The following is a 12,225-nucleotide window of genomic DNA, read 5'->3' as shown; positions in this document are numbered from 1 at the left end:
GCCGGGGAGGGGTGCGGGGAGGGGAGAGCATGCAAAGCAGGCAGGGGATGAGGGGGTTGGCCCCTGAGGCCTGAGGGAGGCGAGGCTGTCTTACGAGGCATGGTGATGGGCGTCTTGTCCCCATGGAGGGTCAGGGGTCTGCACACCTCTCCTACAAAGGACGAGAGAGCAAATGTTTCCGGTGGGAGGTGGTGCGGTCGCTGTGGAAACGCCCAGCTCTGCCTTGTCCCAAGAACGAAGTAAATAAGCGGTGGGGTCTGAATGTGCCTCCCCATTCACGTGTGGAAGTGCTGACCCCCAGTGCGGTAGGATTTGGAGGCGGGGCCTTTGGGAGGTGATTAGGATTTGATGAGGTTGTGAGGCTGGGGCCCACTGTCTGCCATGTGAGGACCCAGCCAGAGACCCCCGGCTGTGAGCCAGGACCCAGGCCCTCAGCAGACACTGAGTGTGCCGGCACCTTGACCTTGGACTTCCAGCTTCCAGAACTGTGAGGAGTACGTGTCTGTTGCTGAAGCCCCCCCAACCCCACCCCAGCTTGTTATGTAAGTCAGAGCAGAACAAGACAGCAAACCAGCATGGTTCTATGCCAGTAAAACTTTATTTGTGGACACGAACTTGAAGTTTATATAATTTTCATTCCCAAGAAATCTTCTTTTGTTTTTCTTCCAACCGCTTTAAAAACCACCCTTCGCTCACAAGCCACGCGAACACAGGTGACAGGCTGGATTGGGTCCCCAGGCCAAACCCTGTCCCAGAGCAAGGAGGGAGGCTCCCCATCCTCCCTGACTGCTGACCAAGGCCTGGGACGTTGTTCCAGGCTCTGGGTGCCTTGTTTCCCGAAGGATCTCTGCCAACAGCTGACTGGAGGATGTGACCTCAGTGTTGATATTCCAGAAAGAGGCCATACCCAAGGGCGGCTAAGATGTGCCCAGGCTCTGAAGTCAGCCGCTCAAGCGTCAGATCTCTGCCCCACCCCCTCCACCACTTAGCAGCCAGCCAGCTCGGGCCCAGTGTGCTTGGCAGCATGATGGAGTCACCTGGCCACCTTTACGGTTCTGGAAGGGTTCCGTGTGACAGCGCAGCAATGCACGTCGCATGCCATTGGCCCAAATTGTATCCGTTAAGTCAGAAACCTCGTGTGGAAACCTGGAAAGTCGTGGCAGGGAGCGGCCCAGGAGGCGTGAAGGTGAGATGGACGGGAACGCCATGAGACGCAGAGGCGGGATTTGCCTCCAGATGGCAGAAGTGGACCTAGTGGGTGTAGTTTACAAGGACACCGATTTCAAATCAACATAAAAAGGACCTTTTTCATCATTTCGGTTCTCAAGGGACTCATCTGTCCCCGGGGGACTCATCAGATTTTCGAGATCTGCCTATGTGGGAATCTCGCAGAGAGAAATGGTGTCTCCAGCACCTGGGACCTGAGCCCTGCGCCCCTTGCATGGGGGGGCGGGGGGTGCATCTAGCACGTGTAACAACAGTTCTCTTGCTACATATGCTGGGGGAACACGCTCATCTCCGCCCCCCCCCCCACCGGGTCTCAGCCGGAGGCACGTGACTTACATCAAGGCAGTACTTGCTTCCTAAATTATGGAAATATCTGGAACCACTGTGAGGTTCCCCACCTAACAGGAGGATGTGTTGGGTGGTCTGGTACACCGTCTGGTTCTGTGGTTGAGTCGTGGGGGACTCGCTGCAGGTCACCCCACCTGGACCTTTGTGGGGCCACCTCCTAGCCCCTGACCCCCCCGAACTGCCAGCATTACTCCTTCTGCTGCAAATGGAGGTAGACCTCGGTCAGCAGCCTCCTCCATGAGGAAGAATGTACCAGAAGACTCGCTTTCCATCAGGAAAGCAAAACTTCCCTGGAAGCCCCAGCCACCAGGACTCTGCCGATAGACTGAGGCTCAGGCCACAGCAGCTGGGAGGCAACCCCGGCAAACGGGGCTCACGAGTAGCGGCTGGGCCAGCCAGCAACCCTACCACCATGTTTATGGATCCAGCTCGACTGTGGGGCTCGGACTCATCAGGGCCAGAGAGGGGCGGCTCCAGGCCTCAGCGGGGTATTTCCAACTTTGCCGCCCCGCATTTCACCCTCGCCGGCCCTCCTGGTCTAAGGTCACTGTTCAAAAAGAGCTGGGGGTACGATGGACCCACAAGGACGGGAATGATGCTGCAGTGTGCGGGCTGCAGACGGTCGCTTGAGGTGTTCGACTCTGGCTGCTTCCTGGATATCTGTGCTAGCGCCGAATCAGGCCTGCCCTCTCAGAGCACGGGGTCACAGCACGGCTCCGCGCTGGGGGGCGGTGGAGGGGTCCCGAGTCAAGCCCGAGGCAGGGAGTCCAGGGCAGGGGGAGGAAAGAGCCCCAGTCTAGAGCCAGACCCTCCTGGTTCCCACCCCAGCTCTGCCACTGCCGGCTGAATGCCCTGGGGTGTTATTTCCTACGGTGAGGCCTGGCTCTCTCATCTGTCGCTCCGGCCTGTGGGGGCTAAGGGGTGGAGAGAGGCTGGGGTGCGGCCCAGAGGGGCTCCGCTCCCCCACTGCCTCATGGTCTCTCCTTCCCATCGTCCCACTTGCTCTCCTCTCTTCTGCCTCCTGTTCGCCCCCCGTCACTTGGGAGATACTGAGCACCCCAGACTGTTCACGTCTCCCTTCCCTTCCCTTTCCCCATCACCCCATCCGTGTCTGAATCCTGTTGGCCCCCCTAATCTGAGGCAGAGGGGCTGAGCTGGCCGACTCCCTGTGCCCCCCCTGGGGAAAGGGGAGCCCGCTCCACTCCCCAGAACCCGGGGGAAGGGGGTGGCGAGGGCTGCGGCTCAGCACCGCACAGCAGCAGAGCAGTGCTCTGTCCCTCCTCTCCCCACCCCCGGTGAGAGCCCCCCCAGGAAGGAGGGCAGAGCAGGGAGAGGCTGTGGGGAAGAAGGGTCCCCTGGGCCTGTCCTCCCGGCCCCCCGGGGCCGCCCCACCTGCACATCGAATGCCTGCACCCGCCCACAGCGCTGGGACCCTGGGAGCGGGGATGGGTGAGGCAGAGCCGAGCACAGCCTGGGAGTCTGCCCGCGCTGGGTTTGAATCCTAACCCGTGGGCCATGGGCCTGACCTTTGACCCTCAGTGCCGTCCTCCGTAGAATGAGGGCAGCCTCGCCCTCCGAGGGCTGTGGGGATACAGGTGAAAAGCATGCAGCCCAGCCCTGGTACGAAGCTGGCGCCAAGAAGCGGAACTCCGTGACATCACCAGGACTGGCTGGGAGCTGCATGCGTGTCCCTGTCCCCCGCTGAGAAAGGGCCCCCCGCAGCCAGGGTCGCCTCCTGGAGGGAGGGAGTGGACTCGCCCAGTGTCCTTCCCCTTCTCCCGTCCCCTCCCCCCTCCCCGCAAGGGGGCCTGCACCGCCAGCCAGGAGGGTTGGGGTGTCTGGCCCGGGAGCGGAGGCCCCACCCAGCGCCTCGGGGGCCCCTGGCCCGCCAGGAACCCTCCCACACGCTGCCACCCACTTCCTGGTTGGCCCTGTGGTTCCCGCGCCTTCCACCTCATACGCACGAAAATGGTCTTGTCTCAGGAACAGGTACCTGGGGTGTTTCAGGGCTTTGTGCTCCAGGGGGTGGGCACCCCAGCTGCCTGACCAGGGCTTAGTGCCCCCCCGACCTCCGGGGTTAATCCGGGCCCCGTGCCCGCACAGGGCTGGCTGCAGCTAGGAGAGGACCCAGGCACAGCCCGAGAGGCCATCTGTCACAGCAGCTCGGCAGAGCAGCTCCAGGCCCCCTCCCCGCACGGGGACTCGGCAGGCGCCCCGCAACCCAGCGACGAGAGCCAGGGCAGGCGGGCGGGGCCCAGAGGGCTGTGGCCAGCAGAGGTGTCTGACCGAGACGCAGTTGTGCCCGGCGTCTGCTTTCATCCCTGGGGCAGCAAGACAGGAGCCACCCGGAGATCAGGAGCGCTGGGGGCCACCTCTGTCCCCCCCCCCCACTCGGGGGAGAGGGAGCGCCAGCTGCCGTAGCTCCTGGAGGGGATCCCTGCCCATCTGCTTCTCCCGAACCCCTCACCCAGGACTTCCCGCCTCTGAGCAGAAAGTAGATTCACAGGCACGAGAAGTGAGGGTCCCTGCCTTAGAACTAAACAAACGGGTCCCCACCCCTCGTGTCTCCTGCAGAGCTGAGCGCAGGGCAAACGGCTGCGGGGACCCCTGAGCCGCTCCCCACCTGGTGGCTCCAACTCAGAGGGGCAGCTGTGGTCCCCACGCGGGAGAGGAGGGCAAGGGAGGTCAGGGAGCTCCTGCTGCCCAGGGGGCTTCCTCCCTGCCCAGAAAAGCCGAGCGCCTCCCAGACAGTGTTCCCTCCCTCCCCAGTTCTGTGCCGGGGTGTGGCCACGGTCAGAGTCCAGGGTGGCCAGGAGGAGGCGGCCGGAGGGGCCTGTGAGCTTCCTGAGGTGGGGCAGGAGGGCCGCAGTGCTTTGCTGAATGAATGACAGAGGGGACACTGTGGTCACAGGATTGGGAGCACAGAGCACAGTGGCGCTCGTTTCCTGCCTCTTGCCCTGACGAGCTGCAGCTCTGAGGCCNGGGGGGGAGGGGGCTTTTCCCAAGCCTGGGGGTCTTTGGCCTCTGACCCTGGCAATGCCCCCCAGGGGGTGGCTGGGAGCCACAGCAGAGCTGCTGTTTCAGTGGGGAGGGGCCCAGCCTGCAGGTGCACGAGAGGCGGCTGTGGATCTGGGTGGGCTGCACAGGGGAGGCGTTTCAGTGCTGCTCTGGGAAAGTTGAAGGTTTGGGGCCATGATGGTTTTTTTTAATCGCGGCGCAAATTAGATCCGAATGGGGGCCTCTCCCTGAGAGTGTAGCCTGAGCCCCGTGCTGGGGTGGCCTGTGTGTCATCAGGGGACAGGCTCTTGAGTGTTGCTTTAAAAACACTACAATCTCTAGCCTGTCGTCTTTTTAAGAAATTCTTAATGGAGGCTCTGCGGAGTGGTCCCACTGCATCTGCCGCTGTCCGAACACGTGACATCCACCGTGTGTCGTGTTAGGTGGGCCGCTCGATCCCCCTGGATCAGGAGCTTGGAGGAGAGATGGGGGGTTTCTCTGTGGCAAAGAGCGGGGGTTCCGGTCCGTGGCCCCAGCCCCTCATAGTGTTTTCGTGGTCCTCGCTGCCCCCCCCCCCCCATCCGATGCTGAGCATGACCTGACGATGCTACTTGGAAATTGGGTTGTGGATCTCTGGACCGCCTCCCCGCCCCCCAGGCCCCTGGGCCATCCTCCCAGCCCCTGGGCCCCTCTGCTCTCCCCCAAGGTGGCCCCACAGGCAGAGCTGATCCCCCGAGTGCGCTCGGACTGGCAGCGCCTTCGTGCACGGCTCTCACTCTCCCCCACCACCCTTGCTCACGGGGAGGAGTGGGCTTGCGTCTCACCCCGCTTGTGGGAGAGAGAGGAAGGGTGTGTTACGCAAGAAGCCTTCCGGATCTGGCGGTTTCGAGCAGTTACACCTCTTCCTGTCTCTTCGTGAGGCACACGCTGGCTGCCGCGGCTCCTGCAGCTTCAGACTTAAAATGTGGTTTCTCGCCGTGTGACAGTCACAGTGGTCCTTCAGGCCTCTGGCAGGAAGGGTTTCCAGGGATCGAGAAGCCACACGCAGAGTGACATGAGGTCAAGGGACGGAGCTCGCGTCCCAGCCCCGAGGCTCCTGGGGAGACCTCCCTGATGTCCACCACCCCTAGCAGCACGAACCTCTCCCATCTTCTCCCCGCCAGGCAGTGTCCACGGAGTGCACCGTGCGCTGCTCCGGGCACTCAGACACTTTGGGGAGCGAAAGAGACAGAGCCCCCTGTCCTGGCGGAGCCGACGCCCAGGGGTCTCACGGGAGAGATGGGGAAGGAGTGAACCTGGGGAGCTGTCCATCGCTGGTGCCACAGATGCCACACCCCCTGGCCCTCGCCCCCCCACCCCCCACCCCTGTGTTAGGGCTGGCCTCTGCAGGCAAGAGAACAAAAGTCCTGAGCCTCGGGCGTAAAAGGCTTGGAGGCTTCTCTCCCTCTCCATCCCTCCCTCTGGGGGAAGGCAGCTCCCCTGGCATGAGAGTCCCAGGTGGCGGGAAGGGGGCCCCTGCTCACCCCTGCGGGTGAGACATCTAGCATCTCCAGCCCAGCCCAGCGGACACCCTCACCGCAACCTCCGGAGGGACCCTGAGCCAGAGCGACCCGGCCAGGACAACCCCCAGTGCCTGGCTTTCCAAAACCACGTGAGAATTCTTAGTTGTTTCCAGCCACTAGCTCGGGTCACGTGGCAATAGATAACTCATGCAGTGTTATAATTCTTTTTTCTTTTTTTAAGTTTATTTATTTTTGATAACGAGTGAGAGAGACAGAGACAGCAGGGGAGGGGAGGGGCAGAGAAAGGGACACACAGAATCTGAAGCAGCTCCAGCCTCCAAGCTGTCAGCACAGAGCCCGACGCAGGGCTGGAAAGCGAGATCGTGACCTGACCCCAAGTTGAACGCTTAGCTGACTGAGCCAGCCTGGCGCCCTCAGTGTTGCAATTCTTAAGTCCTCCACTAGGTGGGGACAAGCCTTCTGGAACCTTTGAGCTTCCAGGATGATCAGGAGGAATTGGGATGCAGCCACAGGGGGCCCGAGAAATACGGGCCCCACCATGAGCCAAGTCATACCCGTGAGTGGCTGGTCGCGTCCACAAGGGATTAGCCTTTTTCTAGGGAGGTGGAAAAGATGGGCAGCCCCCACGAGCCAAGCGGGGAGGTGGCAAGGGAAAAGCAGATGTGGTAGCAAATCTGAGGACCTTAAGAAGTGATTTTCTAGAAGGTGAAACCACATCTGTGCCCCGTGGTGCAGACACTGAAGAAGGAGGGATGATCGGGGCTCCCAGGCCCTGGGCCAGCACCCTCCCTCCGCCAGGGCCAGGCGCAGGGGGATCCCCGTGGCCCTCCCAGTGCACCCTCACCTGTTAGCACATCAGAGCCTCCTCAATTCCCATTATCCCATTTCACAGATGGAGAAACTGACACTTAGGAAGGTTGAAAGATCTGCCCAAGGTCATACAGCAGATCTGAGCCCAGCCAGGCCTCGCCTCCCTCCCTGACACATGGAAGGGTCTCCTTGGGTCACCCACAAGGGGGGATTGTGTCACCAAACCAGTCCCAGAGGAGGATAGAAGCGTGTGCGGTGGCTCTGGTGAGGCTTCGAGTCAGGAACAGTTACCCAGGACTCCAACTTGGCATCAGGAGCTCGTGCTAAGTGAAGGTTCCCACTGCCTGTTTGTTTTGTTTTTTAATGTTTATTTATTTTTGAGAGAGAGAGAGGCAGACTGCAAGCAAGGGAGGGGCAGAGAGAGAGGGAGACAGAGAATCGAAAGCAGGCGCCAGGCTCTGAGCCGTGAGCACAGAGCCCGACACGGGGCTCGAACCCACGAACCATGAGATCATGACCTGAGCCGAAGTCGGTCCCTTAACTGACTGAGCCCCCCAGGCGCCCCGGTTTTCCTGAGCTCCAGACTCTACTGCGGGGAGACCAGCAGGGCTTCGCCACTAACTGGAGGTCCCTCCCCTGACTCACGAGTCATAACTTCATGGAACGAGGGTGAGCCTGAAGGCTGACGCCAGCAGAGTCAGCTGAAGTCTCAGCCCCATTCACCTTCTGCATGACAGTCCTGGGGGCCGGCCACAGTGAGCTCTCGCTCATCTCGCATTCGCGGGGCGGCTGGCAGTGTCTGGCCTGCGCCGGGTGGCCCTTGCACATGCAGCTGTCCCCTTTGGGCCAGCGGGGTGGTCTGGGGGGTCGTCTGTCCCTGGGGATGGTGGAGACGAGTGTCCTGTGGCTCACTCTCCGTTGGCCGAAGCATGTGCGACCATATGAGTGTGCTTGTGTGTGTGTGTGCGGGTGACTGCGTGAGCCTGTGTGCAAGTGAGAGAGGGAGGGAGGGGAGGGGGAGCGGAGAGAGGGCAGAAGGGAGGCGTACAAACCAGACAAAATACAGGCAATCGGGGAATAGAAAGTAGAGCGTCCGGGCTTTCGTTTTTGTGCTGATTCTTTATAACTTTAATGATGTTCGAAAGTTTTCAGAATGGTAGCCTGAGGAGAAAAGCAGTGCCTGTAGATGGAGCCCTGGGTTTGGGGGGGCCTGCCGTCATCATCAGCCCCCCCACACACACTGGCCGAGAGCTAGGATTTACCCAATTCCTTCCCTCCTGAGCTCAAAGCGTTTTTTCATGTCATCCTTCTCTCTGCTTCTGCAAGAAAGTACAGGTAGGCCTTTTTGAGTGTTCTGTGCCTCACCGTCTCCAGGAATGAGCCAGGTGGCTTGCTCAAGGTCACACCCAGACCAAGTGGAAGTGCAGGGGACAGAGGGGCCCAGACTGCGGATCCCCAGCCCGTACCGTGAGCCAGCCCTCTCTCCTGGGCCAGGCAGGCTCTCAAGTGGTTTCTGAAGCCTCTCTTCTGAGCCGTCCCTCTCGGAGGACAGAGCCGCCCTGCCTGCCAGCGCCCCTTCCTGCGCGGCTCCTGGGCTCGGCAGCACCCTGCTGGACGCTGCCCTCGGGACAGCCGCTGGACAGGTGGGGTCCCTCCTGTTTGGACCGTGGCAGCTGGAGACGAGGAGGAGGGCTCGGGGCAGGTCAGCCGAATGCAAGCAGGGGCATGGGGAAACCCACCGGCCCCCCCTCCCCTGGGATGTGGCAAAGGTGCCAGCCCCCCAGGAGGAATGGGGCCTGTCGTTCTCGTGAAGTGGGCACCAGAGCATGGCCGGTGCCTGGCTGTGGGCCAGGGAGCCTGACCTTCCAGAGTCCAGGTGAGGTAGAGGCGAGGAGTGCGACAGATGGCCCATTCGGGGCACCTCCCCGAGTGCAGCCTGTACGGCCCCCGTCCCCATGCCTGGGACAGACAGAGCACCGCGTCCTCCAGAGAAGACCATCTTCGTCCCACATGCAGGCAGCGTCCCCAGGCCTGCCCGGCACCGCAGGCAGCCTGCTTGCCCTTGATGCAGACACCCGGCCCCTTCCCCTGTGCTGCCCTTGGATGAGCCTTCAGCTGGTGGAGTCCGCCTCAGCCATCCATCCATTCGTTCGTTCATTCATTCATTCAACAAATATTTGAGTGTTTACCGGGCACAGCTGTGCTCCCAGCGGTCAGATTCGTGGAGCTGGGTCTTGAGGGGAGGGGGCCACGCAGACCACAATTGGGACACAAGTGAAGTAGAAGGTGTGCTGGAAGGTGACAGCGCTAGGGAGAAAAATGACCAGGGGAGGGTTGGAGGAACACGGGGAGGTGGGGTCTGCAGCTGAAGATAAGACATCCAGGGGCGCCCGGGGGGCTCAGCCGGATAAGCTCTGACCTCGGCTCAAGTCACCATCTCGCGGTTTGTGAATCGGAGCCCCGCGTCGGGCTCTGTGCTGCCAGCTCAGAGCCTGGAGCCTGTTTCAGATTCTGTGTCTCCCTCTCTCTCTGCCCCTCCCCCACTTTCTCTCTCTCAAAAATGAATACATGTTAAAAAAAAAAAAAGATAAGGTGTCCCGAGAAGACTCAGCCAAAAGGTGACGTTTGTACAAAGAGGCAGAGGTTGGAGAGGGGCCTCAGATGGTCCACAGGGGTCAGAGAGCTTCTGGCAGAAGGAAGCAAAGGTCGGAGCATCTGTGGGTCCGTGAGAAACGGAGGCGCCAGCGTGACTGGGGCGGGGTGAGCGAGGGGCAGGGAGAGGTGGGGCCCCAAGGCCACTGTTGAGTTCGGGGGCTTCCCTCTGGGTAGAACGGGCAGGCACCGGAAGGTTTTGAGCAAAGTGATGACATCTGACTGATGTTCTAGTAGGATCACTCTGGCTCCCGTAGAGCCGACCGTGAGGGGTGAGAGTGAAGCCGGGAGACCCATCAGGAGGCTGTTGTGGGGACTGTAAGAGGGAAGGGGTGGCCTGGACCGGGGAGGAGGTGGCAGGGGCCACTGGGACATGCATGGGCTTCTGGATGTTTCTGAAGATGACTCTGTGATGGGGAAGCCGTGGCGAGAACGGGGCTGGGGTAGCAGGGACCAGGGGCTCCGCGTGGGACAAGTGACTCGGAGGCGCTTGCTCCGCACCCTTTAGCGATGCTCAAGGGCAGTTNGCGGGGGTGCGGGGGGTGGGGAGCAGGGGCCTGGAGGTTCCCCTGCGTAAGCACACAATTCAGAGCCAGGAGAAGGTGGAAACACCAGGCGCTTCTTGTAATGGAAATGAAAAGAGATTCACAGTCGCAGAGGCGAACGGGGCAGCCAGGGAGACTGAGGAGAAGAGTTGGGGGACAGGAAGAGAGCGTGGGTCCCAGGAGCCGGGGGAGCAGCCCGCCGTCACCTCCAAACCCTGGGCACCATCGGACTTAGCAACAGGGAGGTCACAGTGCCCTTGGCAGGAGTAGCTTCCACAGAGCAGGAGGGCAGAAGGGAGAGACGCAGACCCGAAAGGACCCGCTTGCGGAGCCTTCCCGCGACGGAAGGAGGGAAGCAGGAAGCGGGTCCAAGGAGCTGCGCTTTTTGTCGTTTCAGACGAGAGAAGTAACACGCAGCCACGTGCGGAGGGCACTGCTCCATAATGAGCGAAGAATCCGCGTTGAGAGTCGGGGATGCTCTTGAGCAGGGGCGGGAGTGGTGCGTGTGCTCAGGCGGGCGCCGTGGCCGTGGCCGTGGCCGTGGCCGGCCGGCCAGGTGGCGATAGGAGGGGAAGCAGAAGGTTCCCAGAGCTGACAGTCAGGCAGCAGAGGACGTGTTGGGGACTTCAGGGATGGGGGTTGGGGGGGTCTGAGCCCCCAGCATGCTGGGGGGAGGGGCTACAGCAGGGCCTGCGAACTGCTGTGTAAAGGGGCACGTGGCAAGTATCAGGCTTCGCAGGCCAGACAGCGTGTCGAGGTGGCTCCGCGCCCCCGTGAAGCACAGACGCAGGCGCGGCTCGGAAGCTAACGGGTGTGGACGTGTTCCGCTAACACCTGACTTACAGAGACAGGCGGCAGGCTGGCTCTGGTCTGTTGGTGCTCATTTGCCGGTTCCCGGCCCAGGGCCCCGGCTGCAGGCCAGCAGTCCTCAGAGTGTGGCCCCTGGACCAGGAGCACCAGCATCACCCGGGGGGCGAGTTAGAAATGTGGAACCTTGGGCGCACCCCACATCTATGGAATCAGAGACTCCTGGTCCCCACACTGTCTCCAGTTCAGATTGGGCTTGTGATTCTGGAATCCTGGGAGTTAGACAGCCCTGAGTGCCCGGGCTGGGGGCTGAGACACCACCACTCAGCAACTGGACCCGCGAAAGCCAGACGGGAGAGAGTGGGGTGTGGGCTGGGTCACATCCCCACTCAAGGGCACAGGCGTCCCCCCTGCTCTGGGCTACCTGGCCCCCTTCCACAAGGCCCTGTTCGGACATCCCGCACCCCGTCCCCTGGGGCCATCCCTCCTCCCCTGCGGCCATCGCTCCTCCCGGGTGACCTCTGGGCCACCGTGTTCAGACGCAATGCCTGGCACTCCGGGCAGCCTCAGCTCTGTGGCTGTGGTTTCCATCCATGGACAGGGCTCTGTGTCGTACAGGCAGCCACCAGCACCCGCACACAGTAGGGCCTCGACAGACATTCTGTGCACCAGTAAACCCACCACCCTCTGACCTAAGGTTAACGGCTCTCGTGAGAAGGTTGGCTTTCGTGCCCTGAGGCCCCCGGCAGAGTGAACCCCAGGAGCACCTGATGGGCACAGAGGAGCAGCTGCCTCTGAGGCCCCCGCCCTCAGAACCGCAGGGACTGGATCCTCCCGGAGCTGGGTAACGACCTCTTTCTTCAGGAGAGGCCCTGCGCCGCTTTCTTGCGCAGATCTGGGCAGGGAGGAGTCGGGCTGGCCCATCTGCTGACAGTGACCCTGATGGAAGCCCAGGGTCTGCCTGGAGCCCTTCCACCAGGTGCAGATGGACAGGGCCAAGCAGACCCGGGGCCTGGGGAGAGGTGGGCCAGGGTCACAGCATCGCCGGTCATGGGGAATCACCTGATAAGCCCAAAGACTGGATTCAACATTAGCCAAAGATCCGCTGTGTTTCTTTCACAGATTTAAGTGCATTTGCATTTCACTTTGTCATTTCTTTCTGAATGAGATTTTTTAAGAATAAAACTTTGTGGGGCAGGCGCCTGCATGGCTCAGTCAGTTAAACATCCAACTCTTGACCTCAGCTCAGGTCTAGATCTCATGGTTCGTGAGTTTGGGCTCCACGTTGGGCTCGGCTCTGGGCGCGCAGCCTACTG

At 61.4% G+C, this 12,225-nt stretch overlaps 1 protein-coding gene across 1 annotated transcript in view; it reads left to right on the top strand.

The window, feature by feature from the left end:
- The first annotated feature begins 3,499 nt into the window (after positions 1-3,499).
- KCNAB2 (potassium voltage-gated channel subfamily A regulatory beta subunit 2) overlaps positions 3,500-12,225 on the top strand; it is a 61,436-nt gene continuing 52,710 nt past the window's right edge. The window contains exon 1 of the mRNA XM_077763884.1: positions 3,500-3,564. The gene's annotated coding sequence lies outside the window, so the exon portion shown is untranslated. The remainder of the gene's footprint in view (positions 3,565-12,225) is intronic.

The sequence above is a fragment of the Crocuta crocuta genome, unplaced genomic scaffold, assembly GCF_008692635.1.
Source record: "Crocuta crocuta isolate KB4526 unplaced genomic scaffold, BGI_CrCroc_1.0 scaffold13, whole genome shotgun sequence".
Lineage (NCBI taxonomy): Eukaryota > Metazoa > Chordata > Mammalia > Carnivora > Hyaenidae > Crocuta > Crocuta crocuta.
Note: the sequence above shows the minus strand (reverse complement) of the source record. Positions and strands in the feature narration are given on the sequence as shown.